The sequence below is a fragment of the Myotis daubentonii genome, chromosome 13, assembly GCF_963259705.1.
Source record: "Myotis daubentonii chromosome 13, mMyoDau2.1, whole genome shotgun sequence".
Taxonomy (NCBI): Eukaryota; Metazoa; Chordata; class Mammalia; order Chiroptera; family Vespertilionidae; genus Myotis; species Myotis daubentonii.
The window spans coordinates 34,596,791-34,616,537 of record NC_081852.1 but is presented as its reverse complement, the minus strand read 5'-3'; the positions used below and the strand labels follow the sequence as shown (position 1 = coordinate 34,616,537).

Genomic DNA, 19,747 nt, shown 5'->3' with positions numbered 1-19,747 from the left:
GAGGATGGTCTTCTGGCAGCATTGTGAATAAGTACATGGTAATGCTGTTATAAATGTGGTGGATATGGTATTGATATGTAAAACAAGGATTATCCTCCTTCATCTAATTAAGGTAGCATCTGAGACTGACTGTATGTAATCTCAGAGAAGGGATGATCTTTCTGGCCAGCAAGGCTCAGTGATTGAGTATTGACCTATGAACCAGGAGGTCATGGTTTGATTCTGTGGTCAGGGCACATCCCCAGTGTGGGCCGTGCAGGAGGCAGCCAATCAACGATTTTCTCTCATCATTGATGTTTCTATCTCTCTCTCCCTCTCCCTTCCTCTCTGACATCAATAATTATATATATATATATATATATATATATATATATATATATATATATATATATATATATATATATATATTAAAAGAGAAGTGATGACCCACTAGAATCCAGAGAACAACATTAAATATTCATTTCTGAGTTTTAAAAGTCTAGAACTTGGGGCATAAACAAAATCTTTAGGAGGATACCCTAAGCAGTTTGGGTGAGTTCCTCTTATCTGTAAAGCTACCCCAACTAGGGGAAGATGTTAGAGGGGAGAGAAAGAGGAAGAAGATGCAAGAAAGTTTAGAGAGCATCATATTCCTAAGAAGGAGCCTGTGTCCTGCATTTCATATAAGCCACCAACCTGGGAGTGGTTGGTGGAAATGAAAAAATCACACACAGGGGACCTTATACAAACAGGTAGCAAGATCCCAGAGTTCTGACTGTGACCTGCCTGGTGCTGGGACTGGACGATAGATTGATTAGGCAGTTTATTTGAGAACAGGACCTTATTTGGCGCCACTATATTTCCAGAGGCCCCCCAAATTCATGGAAGAGAGCACCTGCATGTTTCCCAGACCCTCAAGAGGAGCAGGGAAATAACGGAGAGTTGGACAGGGAAGGCGTATAGACAAGGGTGAGAGATGTCAACCAAGAACAGGCTGGGATAATGCAACTCCAGTGGAGGATTGAGGAACCACAACCATATTCTCTTCTGACTCTGAGAGCTGATTGCTATTTTAAGAATTCCTGAGATTAACATACAAATTGGGGGGGGAAGAAAGAAAGAAGTGAAAGTCTGAATAGAAGTTAGATTATTTGGGAAATATAAAAGAAGTCATATGTCCTGAATACCTGAATTTAATCTCAATGAGTTTCATATCTGCTTTATAAGGTAGCAAATATCATGAGCTAATTTAAAATCATGGATAATTTGAGAAAGTTTTTATTTAGTTTATTTTATGAGCATATATCTTACCAGTAAATAAAATTAAAAAAAAAAGAGTCAAATATATTTTGGTTTGTCTCTAGTGGTCAATTCAGTGTATAAAAACCAATCCTAGCATGACTTTTAGTAGTCTCTCTCTACCTCTCCCTCTCTTTTAACCACTACTTCTCCATTGTACCTGTATTTGCTGTTCTTTTCTTTTGTATCAACTCTTTATTATGAAAAGTGTTCAAATGAACAGAAAATTTGAAACATTAGTGCAATGAACACTGTCTTCACACCACATGGACTCAACAATTGGATTGTCCTCTGTTAAACAATCTTTCCTGAATTCTGTATTTTAATATTTTTCTCTCTATAAACACACATTTTTATGAAATGTTGTAAAATAAATTTCAGACAACATAACAATTTCACTCTTAAATTTTTCAAAGTGAGGATATTCTGTTACATAACTATAGTACTATCAACATACCTAAGAAAATAAACAAAAATCCCTTGCAATCATCTAATATTCAGTTCATATTCAAATTTCTCCACTTATGCCAAGGGTGTGTTTTCTAGCTCATTTTTTATTTATTTAATTTATTTGCTAAAGAGGAATTCAGTCTAGGTTCATACATGGTATGTATTATTAATTTTTTGGTTTGTTTCTCTTAGAGAATAATTCCAGTCATCTTTTTTTTTAATTACCTTATTTTTTTAGAAGATTCCAGACCAGTTTTCTCATAAAATGTTCCATTCTTCCATTCTGAATTTGTTTGTTTCCTCATTGTATAGTTTAATGTGTCCTCCCATCTCTTGTATTTGTTAGAAATTGAAATTTAGGTCTACAGGCTTGATTAGTTTCAGAGTAAACTTTTTTTTTTCATGAGCACATCATTGGTGACATTGTGTATTTCACATTGCATCATATCCATGCTGACAAATGTCAGGTTTTCCCATCATTTGGTCCTTTGGTTAAGGTGGTTACAACCAGATCTCTCCACTCTAAAGACACATTTTCCCTTTTGCAATAAGTAATTCATCTATGGGTTTATTTTAGACTTTTTCTAACTCCATTAGTCATCCTTCCTTCCTTCACTGCTTTGGTTCATAAGCAATTGTTTACCTCAAAGAAGTTATTTCATCTTCCTCATCCATTAACTAAGAACAAATACAAGGTAGTTGTTAGTATTCAGTGAAGTAAAGTGCATAATACAATTTTGTAAATTGTACACACATTTATAATTATAAGCTGTCTTTATTCGTATAAAAGGGTAGTTTCCAGTGTTGGTCTGAGTAGTCCACTTTCAGGGGAAGCAGTGGTGTTCTGGTACATGCTCAACAGCCAACTCTCCAAAGAGAAAAGCCTGCTTCTTAAGTTATGCCACTTTCTGCAGTGTTAATACTCCCACCCTGGCCAATTTCAAGCTACCAACTCGACATCAACCAGACAGCAAATCCCAGAACTTTTAACAGCCAGCTCTTTCAAGCTTGAACAAGCCAGTCCAGCACACTACTGGGAGGATGTCTGCAGAGGTAGGGTTGATAGATTTAGCAAATAAAAATATGCCAATAAAGTCAATATTTAGGAAGTACCTATACTAAACAGTTATTTGTTATATATCTGAATTCACATTTAAGCAGGTCCTATATTTTATCTGGCAACCCTATGTAGAGGGCGCGCGTGTGTGTGTGTTTGTGTGTGTGTGTTTGTGTGTGTGTGTGTGTGTGTGTGTGTGTGTGTTTGGGGTGTAAGTGAAAGGCTTAAAAAGACAGATTTCCATATTTACCCTCTTCCCTTAACAACCTCATCCAGAGCCTCTGCATTTGTTGTCTCTTTCTTTCTTTCTTTCTTTCTTTCTTTCTTTCTTTCTTTCTTTCTTTCTTTCTTTCTTTCTTTCTTCCTTCCTTCCTTCCTTCCTTCCTTCCTTCCTTCCTTCCTTCCTTCCTTCCTTCCTTCCTTCCTTTTTTTCTTTCTCTCTTTCCTTCATCTCCTTTGGTTTAGTCAGACAAATGCTATACCAGAATTTTCTCAAGTCATACTTTGTCTGTAAAACAAAAAAGCAGACTTTGAAAAGGAAAATTGAGAAAATTAACAAAGTAATCAAATAAACAATTTTTATAAATTCTATGTTATTTAAAGAGGCTCTCTACATTGACCCAACTTAATTCCAACATTTTTCAAAACATGTAAGTAAACAAAAGCCAGTCATTTTTTTTCAAAGGTTAACAATTAGCCTGACTGGTGTGGCTCAGTAGTTGTCTGTTGACCCATGAACCAAGAGGTTACTGGTTCAATTACTGGTCAGGGCACATGTCCGCGTGGGTTATGGGCTCAATCCCCAGCAGGGGGCTTGCAGGGGGGCAGCCGATCCATGATGTGATGATGTTTCTATCCCTCTGTCCCTCTCCCTTCCTCCTCCTTCTCTCTCTCTCTCTCTCTCTCTCTCTCTCTCTCTCTCTCTCTCTCTCAAAAAAATCCATTAAAAAACATTTTAAAGGGCTAAAAATTAGAATTTTCTGTAGGGAGTGTGTAAGCAAAGGATTAATGAAATCTTTGGTTGTTTATAATAACTCTTTCACAGGTAGGTTTTATTGACAATATTTAGGTGAAGCAGTTCCTTTTAAAACTATGCATGTGTAAAAATAAGCTGAAGAACTGAGTATATTTCGGATTGCCATAGTGAGGTAGGCTATACTCTGACTAGATATTTACATTAATATTAATGATATTTATATTTAGAACCAGAAGAGTAAAAAGAAAATCCTTTTGTTGTCATTGTATTGTAGCTTGAGTGTGCTCATTCCCTGTAAGAAGAAAACATGCATTTAGTAGTTTGCTAAGGCAGCCAGAATAGGAGCAAAATAAAAAGAAAAGAAAATACAGATTGGGTAACTTAAATGACAAAAATGTATTTCCTCACAATTCTTGTAGCTAGAAATCCAAAATGAAGATGAAGACAGATTTGGTTTCTTCTGAGGTCTCCTGGGCTTGCAGATGGTCACCTTCTCACTGTGTCCTCATGTTGCCTGTCCTCTGTGTGCTCCTCTGATGTTTCTTTGTGTGCCCTAATTCCTTTCTATAAGGACACCAGTCATATTGAATTAGGACCCAACCTAATGGCCTCATTTTAACTGAATCCTTTCTTTAAAGGCCCTATCTCCAAATGTAGTAACATTGGGGGGGGGGGGAGGAGTGAGGGTAGGGTGCAATTCAGTCCATAACAACATACTTCCCTATCATTTATTCTAAGGACATTAGAATTGTAATACAGATTTCTAATTCTTTCTCACTAGTAAAAGAGTCAATAACTCAATAATTCTAGTCAATTCACAGAACCATATGATGGACTCCTTTGTCAAAGTCCTCCAATTGCTTCCTATTGTGCTCAAAGTACAAGCAGAGTCTTTATTATTAGAACCCTCAGGGCTCTATTCAATCTGCTCTGCTCAGCCTTGTCAGCTCTCTGAATCCATCTGCCACTTCTCTATCACTCCATCCATTTCAGTGCCTGGGCCACTCTAGCTGTCCTCCCACCTAAGGGCTAATGCACTTACCTTCTCTAAGTGCAATGTTCTTCCCCCATTTCTTCCCTTCCTTTAACTCTTCTTCACTCAAATATTACCTTCCCATGAGGTCCCCGACCAACTGTCTAATAAATAGTCCCCCTTCTTAACTTTCTTTGCTTTATGTTTTCTTGGTAACATTTATGAATATACTTAATGTTCTGTTTACTGGTCTTCTTTGTTATGTATCACCCCACAAGTACACATACTAGACTTTTATCTGCTTTATTGACCAATATGTCCCCTCCATTTGGAGCACTGTCTGCAAATTGCAAATACTCAGGAAGCACTTTGAGTGAAGAGAATGAAAGAATGAGAGGCTCAGTTTGGATTTATCTTCTTTCATGTCCTCTTCTTCTTACTATGGGGAGAGAAATACATGCAGTGTTTTCCAGGCCTTGGGAGCAGAAAAAAATTAGGCAAGGATGGACTAAACTACCTGTCAATGCTCCGTCTTATGGTTCTCAACCTTCTGGCCCTTTAAAACAGTTCCTCATGTGGTGACCCCCAACCATAAAATTATTTTCGTTGCTACTTCATAACTGTAATTTTGCTACTGTTATGAATCATAATGTAAATATCTGATATGCAGGATGGTCTTAGGCAACCCCTGTGAAAGAGTTGTTCGACCGCCAAAGGGGTCATGACCCACAGGTTGAGAACTGCTGGGTTAGAGACTTATCCATCTGAGCCTTAGGCTACTCAGTGAAATTCAAATTAATTACTTTCTTAAATGGGTAGTGGGATTAAATGGATAAAATGGTTAGCAAAGTGATTGATTATTGTAATTCTAAATTTAAATCTAAGCTCAGACTGTGTTACAATTGATTAATCTGGCCTATTAGCCAGTTTGGCTCAGTGAATAGAGCATTGGCCCACAGACTGAAGAGTCCTGGGTTTGATTCCGGTCAAGGGCACATGCCTGGGTTGCAGGCTCAATCCCTCTGGGGTGTGCAGGAGGTAGCCAATCAATAATTCTATCTCATCATTGTTGTTTCTATCTCTCTCTTCCTCTCCTTTCCTCTCTGAAATCAGTAAAAATATATATTTTTTAAAAAAGAATGTGGGTGGGGCCATCATAAAGAGTAGATGATGCCCAGATTAAAATAATCTGTCTTCAGGAGTCTTATCATGCCATATTATTGTTTTCCTTTCATTGCACAGAGATGGCCGTATCTTCTAAACCAGTTAAAGAAAATTACCACAATTTATATAGCTTCTTTTGGTTTCAAAACTGAAAAGTAATAGAAAGATTCTTTACTCTCTTTAATGTCTTATCTTTTCTTTGTCATATATATTCTGTCTTATAATTGGACAGAATTACACATTTTTGGCCTGCATTTTCCAAAGTTTCTTAGAAATTGTATGAGTTGGGAGGGTTATTTTAATTATTTTGTCTATGTCCTAGATTCTTCCAGCGAGGGAGGTAAAACCCAAACTGAGACTTATCCAAAGATACACACAGCAATGGAGAGATTGAGACCAGGAACATATCAAAGATGCAGAAGGAAACTAACATTGCCTACCCCATGCGAGTTCTGGACCATAAAAGGTTTTCAATAAGAAAACTGAGGCGTGGCAGGAGTGATATGAAATGAACACAATGTCACTTCACCGAAAGCATCTTCTACCTTCAGGTCCAGATCTTTCCATTATACTCCCCTGCATCTTCCTTGTTTTCACTAATGAAGGATTACAGTCCTGGACTCTGGCCTCCCACTGAGAAGGTGCCTTGTTGCTTAATGGTCTCCTGGTAGCAGTGAGTATGGACTAACTGGTGCTTTGGGAAGATTCCTCATGATTTAAATGGACTTGAATTTGCGAGGCCACATTTGAATTTATAACCTAACAAACTGCCACCATCTATTTTGAAAGAACACAACTCATGCATGATCCACCCTCTCCATTCACAATGACTGCAAAATAATCATTCTAAGGCTTTTATATTTCCTGAGACGAGTTTTCTTCCTCTTGCTTTTTCCTGAGTGAGGAAGTGCTTATAATCTCACCTCTTAAATTACATTTTAAGGCCCCACAAACCATAGTAAAGGAAGGGACAGAGTCAGCACTAATTTCATAAACTATCTGTAAGGGAATTAATTACAACCTGACTTATTTTTCTTTTAGAAAGAAGTTGTAAAAGGATCCCATAAATTTTGAAGAAGGAATAAATTCTTTCTCAAAAGGGGTGAGAACTGTAGTAAAATGTTAAAATAGCACAAATTAAAGTTGACTGGAATCTCCTGTAAAATCAAACCAAGCCAACGGGTAATAAATAGCACTCTGAAGAAAAATCAGTGTCTTTACAGCAATAAAACTGATTAAAATATTACATTTAAATGTTGGCTGTGAAAGGCATTCTGAGTCAAGATACATACAAATTATACATATATCTGCCAGTAGTATTTGGGGTTGAATTTAATATGATTTCTCAAACTTCTCTCTCAAATGGGAAAATACAGGGTATCCCCCAAAAATGTATACACACTGATAGTTCAATTGTATGACATCTGACAGCTCAATTGATGTTTCTTTCTTTTCAGATTTAACCTATTGGAATTAATAATGATTAAAAGTGTGTATTCTTTTTTCGGAATAAGTTGAAACATCCTGGAAAACAGTTAAATCAAGAGGTTACCTCTAAAGAGGGTCACTTCACTTGACACCGTATAGCTATTTCTTGATATTTGTAGTGTGCATATATAGTTTCATATAAATATATAAAGTGTCATTTTTCAACTTTCCACATGAGGCGTCTCTGTATCATATGTTTCTTTCAATCCCTCAACATATTATCAATTCCTTCTACGTGATCACTGAGTAGTTAGGAATAGAAATTTACTTTAACTTTATTTAAGGAAAATTGTCATCTTTATATCTCCATTGCCAAGAATCACATCTTGCTTATAGCAGACTCACTCAAATATATTTGCCAATTGAGAATCTTTAAAAAAAATTGAATCTGCTAACGTGGTATATGTAATGCATTCTTAAGTTGTTTGAGAGCAGTTATTTGTCATTATTTAGGGCATTCCTCCCTCTGTGTTTTGTAAATAGTTAAGATTCAGCCTGGCTGGTGTGGATCAGTGGTTTAGCATTGACGTATGAACCAGGAGGTCATGGTTTGATTCCAGGTCAGGGCACATGCCCTAATTGTGGGCTCAATCCCTAGTGTGGGGCTTGCAGGAGGCAGACTACCAATGATTGTCTTTCATCGTTGATGTTTCTCTCTCTCTCTCTCTTTCTCTCTCTCTCTCTCTCTCTCTCTCTCTCTCTCTCTCTCTCTCTCTCTCCCCCTCCCTCCCTCCCTCCTTTCCTCTCTCCCTCCCATCCTCTCTGAAATCAACAAAAACATTAAAAAGAAAAGATGACTGTCCTCTTTGGAGAAGTGTCTACTTAATTATGTAATCTTCACTCTAACATAGATATCAGGTGCATTTTTTTGAGTCATAAACCAATATGAGCCTTACCTCTGCCACTAATTAGCATGTTACTCAATTTCTCTGCATCTCAGTTTCCCCATGTGTAAAATCGATGGGGAAAATATTTTACTCATCTGTTTAAAGATATTGAAACATTATGTTAATGCAGGTGAAGTATCTGGAGCAATAATGGAAAGGTTAAAAAATGCTACTTAATGTTTATTGTGATAATGGTTATGAAAACGAATTTTTGTTAACCAATAATGTGATTTGGGTGTCAGTGACGTCTTTGGACTTCAGCTATCTCATTTTTTAAAAAATATAGTTGTTGAGCTAAGCTGTCATTACTGCCCTCCCCAACTCCAAAAGCTAATAATATTATAATTCTAAGGCAGGTTGTATATAGTCTGAAAGATCTATTTCATAAATTCAATCCAAATATTTGCAGTCTCCCCCGACTATAAAATAATACATATTAGATGTGGCCCCAAAAGAGTGGAAGCACACGAGAGACTTTAGAGATAGAGGCACTTGGTTCAGAATCACCCCCAGCAGTAGCTAGCTTTGTCATTGAGTCATTACCTATAGATGGCCGATGATTCTCTATTACAGGTGTACTATAAGAAGTGAAGTGACAGCCCAATACTTTATAGCAAACAATAATGATTAGAACAGATTTTACAGACTTCACAGGGTTCTAAGAATTCTTTGTATTCAATAAACTTGTATATGCTCCAGCACACTAGGGACATGATCAGCATGTACAATGTTATCTATCAGGCGTAAGACACAAGATCTAATGCAGATTATCAGCTTGACCACATTCCTCCCAGCAAATTATTTTGTCTAATTTCCTTCAAAGCTAATATAGAAAGAGAAATGAAGTGTCCCCAAGAATCTTTCTGCACTTGGTAGGCAAAAAATAAAATAAAATAAGACATAAGTTATGTAACCCTCAGCAAGTTTTGTGGCTAAGTTTGTAGCATTTGGTAACCTCTAATTTGCATGTGCTTTCTTTGGATTTTTGTCTGTCCAACTTTGTCTGGGTTTGGAACATCATCTTCAGAGGTCAAACAGGTTGGAGCCATACCCGCTCACACCTACTTTTATTTTTCACACAAAATGCCCCCGTGAAAACTCTAGGGATTTGTGATGACTAAGCAAAAGGTCTTCTTCCGCTGCTTCATTTGACCCAAGGTTTGAAAACACTAAGTGACGTGATTAGCCATGAGAATGGGTTACTATCCATAAAAATGTGTTATACCCTAAAGAAGGCAAAGTCTCTGACTGTGTTATGAAAGAACCCTCGGTGAAATGTTTTTTGACAATATTATCATTTTTGTATTGTATGTATATGTGTTTATGGTAGCCTGGTTTTTGATTGATTTTTTATATTAAATTTATGTCTTTGTGTCCTGTAATGGCTGAAATAAACATATATTTTATTTCCTTTGAGACTCCCAAGAGTTACACATCAGATACTTACTGCTAATTACAGTGGGGCCTTGACTTACGAGTGTCCCAACTAACGAGTTTTTCGAGATAGGAGCCGTCTCTCGGCCGATTTTTTGCTTTGAGTTGTGAGCTAAAATTTGGGTTACGAGCCAGCTTCAGATACCCCACCGCTAGTTGGCGCAGCGAACGTCACAGTGAACGCCACAACATCAGCCCAGCATCACGTGTCTCACTCGTTCACTTTAATGATTTGACCTACAAGTAATTTGAGTTACGAGCTCCATCACGGAACGAATTAAACTCGTAAGTCAAGGCCCCACTGTAGTTCCATAATACAGAATAAAGCTGTTCTGCAAACTCGTCGGACAAGTGAATGAAAGTAAAACACAAAACTGCTTTCCTCTGAATAAGAAATAAAACTATAGTTATTTGTGCTTAGGTAAACAGAAAGAAAACCTGGTATTTCACTCCATGTTCAGCCTGTGCTTTTGTACCACTCATTTTATTTAGAGCAGTTGCATACTCAGAGAAGTGAAAAAAACCTGTATTTCTCTCAATCAATTAGCCCATTATAACTTTTTGTAGATTCATATAATTACCTCCATTATTTAATTTATTTAAATAAGTAGTCCTAAAGATAGACATTATAAGATTAATTTTTCCAGATCTGTGCATTATTACTTTGAAATCTAAAGATATTTGGATGTGCTGCCAATAGAACTCATGATCTCTTATTCAGGTGTATTCTTAAATGCGATACTGTAGCACTTGGTGTGCATAATATTTAATGGACCAATAAAAATAAATAATTTGTACAAAAGTACTTTTTCTCTTGGGAGTGACAATTAATATTTTATAAACATATTCCACATACAACTTTCAAAAATTAACTTACATCCTATCATTCATTGCTATTCATTTTTATTGTTTCTTTTTCTATCCAAAAGCTTTGGTGGGACTTTCTATTTATCTGTGAGATATCTGTGTACCCCAAGTCTGTGCCAAAGTCCCTAATCATTCATCATATGCCACATCGCCTCGCTCCCATCTCTCTGAACAACACTAACTTTCCCTGGGTCCCATTCCCTTAGGGACCCATCCTGACAAAGTAGTTATGAATGACACATCCCACTCATAAATAGCATATGCACTCATAGATTTCTGAAGTTAGTGACTTTATTTAGGAAGTGGGCATACATTTTAAACACTTTTCAGGTCTGGTGAAGAGAATTTTGAGCAGGTAAGGTGTTTATTATTTTTAGAGTCATATTCTATTATGTAGCTACTTGCCACTTACTATGCATGGGTTGACTCTGAAGGAAACTGACATAAATACTGTGTACAGCATAGAATAGTTTTCCAGGACGACTTGGCTACTCTATCCAAATAATCAATGTCTGAATAACAGGAGACACACATCACATGGATTTAGGACTTAGGCAGTGTTTATACAAGGGTTTCTGTGTCTCAGGGAGGAAAAGAATGATGTATACATGGCTGGGACTTTAAAGGAACCCCAGCCTGTCTAGACACTCGTTTAGCGAGGTATGCTGGCCAGCCAGTGGGGAGACTTCCAGGTACTCATTGGTCTATCCTTACGTAAGCACCGAATCAACTTTTGGCCAGGGCCAGGCAGTGCCAAAACAGCGAGAAGATCCCGGAGGCTATCTCCTCCATAGAGTCTGATTTGTACACAAAATTAAAAAGACACATGCAGAGGTAACTAATTTCAATCTTTTTGAGAATTTGAGAGGATAAGGGATCATTTTAAAAAATATATTTTTATTGATTTCGGAGAGGAAGGGAGAGGGAGACAGAAACATCAATGATAAGAGAGAATCATTGATCAGCTGCCTCCTGCACACCTCTCACTGGGGGTCAGCCTGCAACCCTGGCATGTGCCCTGACTGGGAATCGAACCGTGACCTCCTGGTTCATAGGTCAATGCTCAATCACTGAGTCACACCAGTCGAGCAAGGGTACATTTTTTTAAAGAAGAACTGAACTTGAAAAGAGTGATGCATTAGGAGCAGAGAAAGCCTGCAAAACAGCGCAGACTTAGTTATTCTAGGTCTCATTTCTGGCTGAGATTCCACCACTGTGATGATCTAAACGTACCCGTGAATATTCAGCATCCCACTCTCTTTCATTCTCCTCATTCTACCTCGGCCCATCTTTCCCCTTTATTTTTAATGCCAGTGTCCTCAAATAGCTAGATGTTCTCTTAAAATAGTTCTCATCTTAGCAGCTAGATAGTTCTCATCTTAGCAGGCTGGTTGTTGAGATAAAATAACTATTGTCCATCCAGCTATAGGCAATCAAAATCTGTAGGAATGATATTGGATCCCAGGACTTGAATCTCTGGCAAATACTTAAGGCTCCTTTTCGAAAGGAAAGGGATGGATCTCTCCTTCTAAAGAGCTTCTAAGTTTATATTAAAAATTTAAAAAATACATTAGAAATACAAAAATTCAACACCCTCCATTTCCCATCTTCACTTCATACAATCCCATGCTGCATTTGCTCATCACATCCACTTCTCATCCTTGTCAAATGGGTCTTTTGAGTTTCTCCTGATAAGTCACCTTCCAGTTTTTTTCTCATTCTCCTTTGTCCTAGTCCCGACTTTCTTCCATTAAAGCTCATCCCAAAGGCCATAAAAGCTTTCTTAGGAGTCACTGTTCTCAGAAAGCCTTTTCATTTTTAAAAAAAGTTTATGCTCTGATAGTCTACCAGTGGTCGGCAAACTCATTAGTCACCAGAGCCAAATATCAACAGTACAACGATTGAAATTTCTTTTGAGAGCCAAATTTTTTAAACTTAAACTATATAGGTAGGTACATTGTTATTAACTTAATTGGGGTACTCCTAAGCTGGCTTTTGCTAAAAATGTCCTCAATCTGAGGGGTCGACCTCAGCGAATGTACCCCCACTTCTTCTAACGCCACTTCTTCAAAATAGACTCGCCCAGGCCAAAAACCGACTCTGCGCATGGGCCATGAAGTTTCAATCGCACTGTACGTGCATGTCCGCACGTGGTATTTTCTGGAAGAGCCACTCTCAAGGAGCCAAAGAGTCGCATGTGGCTCGCGAGCCATGGTTTGACGACCACTGGCCTAGCCTATGTGGTTCATTACTTGCCTATGAACTACTCTATAATAATATGATAACAGTACCTAAACATGAGCTTTGCATATTGAAGTCATTGTTTCAGTGCTAGACAAATGTTATTTAATCCTCCCAGAAATTATATGAGGTAGAGTTTTTATAGAAAATGAGGAGAAGAAACCAGGAACCTCCCCAGCAGCTAGGAATGTGCCATGCTCTTGACCACTTTATATTCCCCTGTGAAGATCCATCCTCTATAAATATTATATCTTCCATAGTACCCAGAAGAAAGTGGTGTGTGTGTTAATAAATAGCAACTAACATAATGTCAAAGTTAAATCACAATTATACTTGGATAACATATCCTCATAATATTTCACAGTGACCTTGAAATCTGGAAGGAAATAGGAAAGAGTGACCATAAAAAGTGTAGAGAATTCTCTATATCATCACATTCAGATGGTATCTGGATGTTCTAGAATAGGCAAGTTGATTAGATCTTGGCTTTCCAGGCATTTCTACTGAAGTTTATATTGCAGATACAATATTTACATTAATTTTTAACTCCTAATGTCATCTTACGCAATAATCCAGAAGGGTGCAGGATGGGAGACGAAAACAGAAACGATGAGAAGATAATTACATGCTCAGCCACACCAGAACACTTGCTCCAAGACCTGATATAGAGAGAAGGATGCCGGGAATCATGAAGTAAGAGACAGCTTCCGAGTTAAGTGGCTAACCACAGAAAACTGCATGTAAACCAATTAGCCCCTGAGAGAGACACAGAACCCACACACACACAGCGTGCGTTTTGTAACCACTTATCTGGGAACGAGAGATAGCAATTGCAAAAATGAGATCACGAAAGTACTTACACTGCGACCATATCAGGAGATTCTGGCAAAGTGCTAATGGTGCCAAGAATAAAAAATAAAAATACAAAAGTGGGTGATTACATACTCCAAATGAATATCCAATTTATAGACTAGCCTAAAAATATTTTTTTTTTGCCCAATTTTAAGTTCAGTGATATTTTTAGCACTACGATAGCACAAAAACAATGCAAAACAAAACAATATTTCTGTTTTTCTTTCATCCTTTCCTCTCTTCCTCTCGACTCATGCACACCCCAGGAGAAAACACATGTATAGCATGGGTGTGGCTATATATGTAAGAAGGTATTCTGTGCATCTATCTATTCTATATAAAAATTTCAAGGTAAATAATAAAAAACCTTGTGAAGTGAAAAATCCAAATATGTGACTTCCCTTTCTATTTCCTTTCTATTATTGAGTTTATTACAAAAGAAATTAATAGTATAGTACATTAACATTAATAAGAAAAAGAGCACAACTTACTATTTATCAGCATAGAAATTGCTACCATAAATTTTTCCTTTCTTGACTCCATCTTTACAAGCCCAGTATCATTTAAAGAATGATTCGACTCATACTTCCTTTTCCTTTCAAAGTATTTTAAAATACTTATCACATTTTCTAAAGCTTTCTATTTTTGGTTTCAAGAAAGTTCACACTTGAAACCAAGCAGTTATATGTCATTTATAAATGCTATTTCAAAAGAAAAAGTGTTGGAATGTGTTTTAAAAGTGTTGGAAATCTATTAGCACTGGTTAAGTAGCAATATATAATAAATGAAAAGAAGGGAATTATTTTATGCAGAAGAAAAATGGGTCTATGAGTTATCCAAGATACACACAGTGTTGTAGTGGACTTTATATATTGTTTAAAACTCAACCAAATTTGCCTTTTAGTATTTACCTATGATAATGAGTTTTCTTTAGCTACTCCCTCAACATATACCACTGAGTAGAGGAAGTAGGGATTAAATATGTCTATTCCAATTGATTCATAAACCATAATATATTTTTACATTTAAGCCCATTTTGACTTAGACAATGTAGTCTTTGATTTACAAATAATTCTGCATGGGGAAAAATCTTTAAATGCAACTTAACACAGAGAAAGTGACAAAAAAAATTTTAATTGTACATAAATTTTTGTGGGAAAAGATCAGATTGTACCTTAAGCCACTAATGAAAGATTTAAAATATGATTTTGTATTCTAAGGTATTTTGTTGTTGTTGTTTTGTTATTTTAGAACTGTACTACAGAAGATGTTTTAAAGGAAATTAATTTCCTAAGAGAATGAGTAAAAATAGATAGGTTTTTAAAATATAAATACAAAAGGTCATCACTTTATACATAAATTATTTTGACAAAGCTCATTTGTAAGTTAATAGTTTGAAAGTTGGTGCACATGCATACAGAGATAGCAAAGTTAGAAACATTTGCCAAATTTGGCTTATTAGAACTAAAAAATAGTGAAAAAGGATATTGTAAAATCAGCATTTTAGTATTTATTTCTAAATTAATGGACTCCTTAGCTATTCCATGTAGAAGTGGCTGGATAAATATTTTAAAGTTTATGTCAAGAGGGCTGTTAAAGAAAAGAATAATCTGAATAATATCCACATGGTGATGACATTTGTGTGAAAAAAAAACATGTAAATCAAAACAAAACCACATATTTATTTATGTGTATAAATACATATGTGACAGAATAACACTTCAGAATATTAATTTGTTGGTTTTTCTATACTTACCTTTCTCTTCCTGCTACCCCCAGGGCACACTAAGCCCATAAGAAAACAAAAGCAGAAATTCAAAGAGACTGCTGATCTAAGTCTAAGAAAGATTTGGGTTCAGAATCAAAGAGACCATTTTTCTGCTCACAAGTCTAGTAAAAATGGGTTCAAAGAGAAAGGAGACTCCCAACTAGAGTCTTCAGTTGGAAAGGAGTAAGCTTCCTCGTAGGACCACAGGAAAGAGTTGAAGGGCGTTGGGCTACGCTTATGCTAGTGTTGAGAGCAGACCCTGTCATCCATCTCCTGGGGACATTTCCAAGTCCCTGATCACAGAGTCAGAGCAGTGGACACCATGTATGGGGATGACCAGGGGAAAAAAGTGTCCAGAATCAGTTAAGTATTTTGTCAAGATTTGAAGCCAGGGGAAAATGTGTGGGAAAAGGCCTAAAAGGAGATTCACCAAAGGATGGTCTTTACATCTAAGGCATTTTGTAGAATTGAGGGAGGAGGGAGTCAAGGAGGATTTTTTTACAACAAGAAAAAGTATTCATTTAGCATTTTGTGTAATTCAGATGATTTTGAATCATTGATTTGACTTTCACAAAACAGGGAAAGAAATTAGAATAAAATATTTTAAAATATTTTCTCAATAGCGGATGACTTTTACAAAGGGGAAGTTTAGAAAGTGTCAGGGACTGAATGTCTGAATCTGCCCCACATTGACCGGTTGACATCCTAACCCCTCGGTGTAACGGTATAAGGTGGTGGGCCTTTGGAAGGTGATCAGGTCATGAGAGTGGAGCTCTCATGAATGAGATTAGTGCCCTTACGAGGCCCAGAGAGCGTTCTCAGCCCTTCTGCCAGGTGAGCACACAGCAAAAGGACGGCAGCCTCTGAACCAGGTATCAGGCCCTCACTAACAGCAAACCTGCCAGCACTTCGATCTTAGACTCCCCGGATTCCAGAAGTGCGAAAATACGTTTCTCTTGTCTATTATCCAGCAGCCCATGGTAGTTTGTTATGGTCGGATGAACAGACGAAGACAGGAAGCAAATGAAAATTTTTACTGAGATTCTAAATGGCTCTTCTGAGTAGTGCCAAGAGAATTATAAGTTGTATTAGTCACACCTAATGTCATGTTAAAATGCAGAGTGACCCAAAAATTGCATACACACTTTGAATAATTATAAAGGCAGTGCTTATTAAAATACATTTCATTTTCAAAATGTAACAGCTATTAGCTTTTGGAGTCTGACATTTTTTGGGGACACCTTGTATATTAATTTTATTTCCACTAATATATTCATGTCTCTAATCACTAATTTATAATATATTTACCAGACATAATTTGGATTGATTTGGGAAATATGAGAAAAGTATCCAAAATTGAAAGGAAAAATGGAAGTATGAAGGTGACTAGAAAGGATTGTGTTTATAACAACTGATATTTATTGGCATTTATTGAGCATTTTCTATATGTCAGACATAAATTTAGCATATGTGACTTAATAAAATTCTTCAAAACAACTTTATGAGATAAGTGCTATTATTGCTCCATTTTACAAATTAGGAAATTGATAAATAAAGAAATTAAGCAACCTGTCCAAGGCCACAAAGCAGGAAAGGAGTGGAGAGCGGTGAACCTAGAATGTCTAATTCTAGAGCTGTACTTCTAGCCACCATATCGTACTTCTTTCAGTGTGTGTGATAAATTTTTGGAAAAAAGAAATTAATTGAGATAGGATATGTAAAAACAGAAGAAAGTGAAATGTATACAAAAAAATGGTACAGCATTAGCCGGTTTGGTCAGTGGATAGAGCATCAGCCTGCAGACTGAAGGTTCCCAGGTTCGATTCCAGTCAAGAGCACATGTGTGGGTTGCGGATTCGATCCCCAGTAGGGGGCGTGCAGGAGGCAGTTGATTAATGATTCCCTCTCATTATTGATGTTTCTATCTTTCCCTCTCCCTTCCTCTTTGAAATAAAAAAATCTATATTTTTAAAAAATGGTATAATAGGGGATTTTGGATAACAGAATTCCTTAAATTGCCACTGGGTGGCAGTGGTGGACCAGAGCAGTTTATTTTCCAGAGCAAGAGGGTTCAACAATAGGCCTCAGGGTGATTATGGAATGGTGAAACTGTACAACCTCATTCAAATGGATAGGATGTTTATAAATCAAATGTGACTTAAAGAGACATATTCAATTCTGACTTAAGACAAATAGGGAATATCATCTATTAACATCCTCATTGATTCCTTCTATAAAACTCAAAGTTTGCCACTGCAATTAATACCATCTTGATAAGGACATAATCCTAAACCAAGTATCATGTATATATATCAGTTGTTAAAAAAAGACTCCATCTTTTTCTTCAGGGTCATTATCAAAAAGATGATGATGCAACACAAAATTAAAGTAAAATGGTATTTATTAGAAATTATTGTGGCCCTGGCCGGTTTGGCTCAGTGGATAGAGCGTTGGACTGCAGACTGAAGGGTCCCAGGTTCGACACCGGTCAAGGGCACATGCCTGAGTTGCGGGCTCAGTCCCCAGTGTGGGGCGTGCAGGAGGCAGGTGATCAATGATTCTCTCTCATCATTGGTATTTCTATCTCTCTCTCCCTCTCCCTTCCTCTCTGAAATCAATAAAAATATATTTAAAAAAAAAGAAAGAAATTATTGTGGCATCATGCTAAAATCACATGATATTTAGAGTATGATTACTAAACCCTATTTTGCATAACCACTCTGACCCCATGACATTCCTGAGAAATAAATACTCAAAAGAGGCAAACACAAATGATAAAGTTTCTCATCCTCTTTGTTGTGGGTTATGGAGCTGCTATTAACCCCAATTTTAAACTTGCTGGAAAATTGGACATGCACACATGATTGGGCTCAAAAACGAAGTGAAGCTTCTGGCCTTGATTAGGCCCCTACTTACCACCAACTGGTTTCCAAAATGAAATAAGTGTAACTAAAAGTCTAAATTCCTCCTGGCCTGTATAAGCAAACTAGAGGCCCGGTCACCAATTCATGCATGGGTGGGGTCCCTCTACCTGGCTGGCAATCGGGACCAATCTGGGGCCTTGGGAGGTTGGCTGGGGGGAGGGGCTGTGGGAGGTGGGCCGGACAGCCCTGATCGGGGCCTATCAGAGCCAGCCAGTCGAAGTCGGGAGGAGGAACTGCGGGAGGTTGGCTGTGGGGGCACACTGATCACCAGGGGGCAGCTCCTGCATTGAGCATCTGCCACCTGGTGGTCAGTGCACATTATAGCAACTGGTCATTTGGTCATTTAGGCTTTTATATATGTAGATTAGAACTCAAGATAATTAGCCGACATTAAAGGGCCATTTCCTGGGTCAGTGTTTGTTTGTTTGTTTGTTTGTTTGTTTGTTTGTTTGTTTGTTTGTTTGTTAGAGGCAGGAAAGGGGCAGAAAACATAGGGCAATTTCCTAGAAAGAGTCACACCCAACTATGGGAACTTTTAGCACCAGGTGATCATGAGAATACAAAATGTGGTCTAACCACTGTTTTAAAAGCTGGTCCCAACAGAAGAATAATACATTTGGAGAGGCAGTCAGTAAGAATTAAGAGGGAGATGAGTGAGAATTAAGCCCCTCTCTCCACCACATACACAAATAATATGACAATATGCATTTATCTTTTCTAGTCCTGTGTTACCCAATACAGGAGCCTTCAGCAACTATTAAGCATTGCAAAATGTGACTGAAGAACTGGTGAGGTTGAGAAACTGAACTTTATGATTGATTTGATTTTCATTTATTTATATTTAAATTTAAAAACTGAAGCAGTGTGAGATATTTTCCTGCTAAACATAGCTTTATTGTTTTGGTAGAACTCATTTTACTTTAAAGGGAGTATTGCATAAGATATTGTTACATTGTAGTGCATATTTTGAGAGCACATCCTCTCTAGTTCTAAAAATAAATGCATCCATGGAATCAATGTAAATGAATTGATTCAGCAGATAATTTCTGTAATGTGTTTATGTGAATTTTTTATTCAGATAGCACAAAGTTATAGTGACACCTGTGTAAATTGTAAATGATAATGAAATTGAGATATTTTAATAATAATATTTTTAAATTATTTTTTAATGGTAAAGTAAGTGTGGGCAAAATTTCCTACTTAAAAAAAAAAAGGCATACATCTGATGCAAGGTCATTTGAAAATGAAAAAGCTAGTATTTTGACAGGCATAGTAAAGAAAAAAAGAAACTAGAAAAATCTGTGTCAAATTTAATGATCTGGGCAATTAAAATTTGTTGTAGAGATTAAAAAAATGCTGTTTGCTCATTGTATAATTTTTTTAAAGAT

At 37.0% G+C, this 19,747-nt stretch overlaps 1 long non-coding RNA gene across 2 annotated transcripts in view; it reads right to left on the bottom strand.

The window, feature by feature from the left end:
* The window catches only part of LOC132214955 (uncharacterized), a 94,672-nt gene that overhangs the window by 38,141 nt on the left and 36,784 nt on the right, over positions 1–19,747 (bottom strand). Inside the window, exon 3 of one of the 2 annotated variants that reach the window (XR_009448376.1) lies at positions 3,895–4,053. The exons of the other annotated variant lie outside the window; for it this stretch is intronic. This is a non-coding gene — a long non-coding RNA (uncharacterized LOC132214955). Of the gene's footprint in view, positions 1–3,894; positions 4,054–19,747 lie in introns of those variants that run through there. 2 annotated transcript variants of the gene reach the window in all.